We start from the raw sequence: 2,178 nt of genomic DNA, 5'->3' as shown, positions 1-2,178 counted from the left end.
TTCTCTCTCTTGCTCTCTCTCTCTTTTCCTCTTCCTCGTCTTCCTTCCTCTCCCCTCCTCTGCCCTCCTCTTCCTTCTCTTCCTTCTCTCTTTCTCTCCCCTTCTCTCCTTCCTCTCTCTTTTGCTCTCTCTCTCTCTCTCTCTCTCTCTCTCTCTCCTTTCTCTCTCTCTCTCTGTCTCCTACTTTTCTTCCTTCTCTCTCTCAGGGTTGCGGAGTCGGATGGTATAAGGTCCGACTCCGACTCCGACTCCTTTGATTCCTCCGACTACGACTCCCGACTCCGACTCCAACTCCCGACTCCCGACTCCCGACTCCTTAACTCCTTGAACCCTATGTGGAAATCTATTCTGCAGATCCATATACCAGCCTCCCACACCTATTCAGGAAGCATTTTATAAATATTTTTCAGGATATTATTTTTACGTGGAACATTCACTTGTATGATAAATATACTCACATATACACTCAACCAGCTTTATATATATGCAAACAAGCACGTATATTCGTATAAACATATATATATTAAATATATAATGATATTATTTATGCTCATAATCATCTACCAGCTTATGAGCACTTTCAAGTCTGTCATGGCAGAGTTGCCACTTCAAGCTATATATTTTCTTTTTCCTTTGTGCCCCTCCCCTCCCCCCCAAAAAAATCTGTTATTTCATTTGTCCAATCTCATAAACCACCTTCTATCACAATATTAGGAAAAAATGTGACAAATCATGATGAGGAAAGGTTAATGGAGGATGCCCTACCTAGTACTTACTGCAGAATTAATTTCACCATGATATCATAAAAACCAGGAATCGGTTCAGGAAAGAGAGAGACAACCTTCCCCTGTGCACACTTTTCATAGCTGCTGTTGTTCCTCCCCTTTTCAGTCATCACCAAATGCTGTGACATATGCTCTAATGTCATTCCTATCTGGCCTCTGAGACTGATCAAAGTTTATCTCAGGGCATTATCCCAGCATGACATGGCTCCTACAAAACAGTAAACCACACAAAAACACTTCCATTGACTTTTACATACATGAAGACGTACGTGCATAGTGCTTACGTAGTGGATATATACTATTGTCTACACTGTCATGTACGTGTGTACATGATGGAGTTCTAGATGTTAACATAATTTGAAGTAATTAGACTATCAACAACGGTAAAATAACTAGTTTAAATTATTTAAAGATAAAAATAATCTCTGTCACTTGACAGTTGACAAAATATTCAGGAATTTGCATTGATAATTATATTTATTGAGTATTTATTAAAAATAGAAATACATTCCACTGGCTATAACTCCCATAGTATAGAATGAATGAAACATTAATACAAACTACATTCTAGAAACTTCTATAAATGGTATATATCCTGTAACTAGCTATAAAACTATTCTATACTGGATGGTTATTAAAAAATTTCAACACAAAACATATCAAAATTTTTTGATTTTTTAAACTTAGAATAATGAGACCTACTGCTTTCTATTTGCACAATAGCAACCAATTATTTCACAGTGCACATCTATAGACAGTATTTTACAGCTATTGTTGGCTTGCCAATTACTGTAATGGTAAAAATGCAGACAAAGCTTTCAAGAATATAACAAAATATATGTACTGTACCTTGAATACACCCGTATTATTACATTAATAACTAGGTTAAAATTTCAATCTATAAAAATTTCTTATAATAAACTATTTTATATGTTCCTTGAATCTACCAGTATTATTACGTCAATAGCGAGGTTAAAGCTCAAATCTATACAAATTTCTTATTTGTAGACATTAAAAAAATAGGCTTTATTCATGATTATAGAACTCATAGACTACTCAATTGAAATTTGCAAATAAAAAAGAATAGTAGTTTGTACTTTATATAAGTAGGGTAAACTGATATCATCTTAATGTGATGAAAATGGTTGGTTAGACTAGCCTATGAGAAATATAGGTTAGAGTCCTAGACTACCCTATAGTCTAGGAAAAACAAATTCGACCCTACAATTTATGGTAAAAAGAAAGGTAAATGTGGATTATAAGGTTATTTTGGAATTATCTTTTTTATATAAAAATGAAATAAAATAAATAAAAATAAAACAATAAAAATAATAATAAAGAAATTATTATTACATACGTTTTATTTTCTTATTTTCTTTATTTTTTATTTATT

The sequence above is a fragment of the Oratosquilla oratoria genome, unplaced genomic scaffold, assembly GCF_046742065.1.
Source record: "Oratosquilla oratoria isolate Oo_2021 unplaced genomic scaffold, ASM4674206v1 SCAFFOLD90, whole genome shotgun sequence".
In the NCBI taxonomy this organism is placed as follows: Eukaryota; Metazoa; Arthropoda; class Malacostraca; order Stomatopoda; family Squillidae; genus Oratosquilla; species Oratosquilla oratoria.
This window is presented reverse-complemented; position numbering follows the sequence as displayed.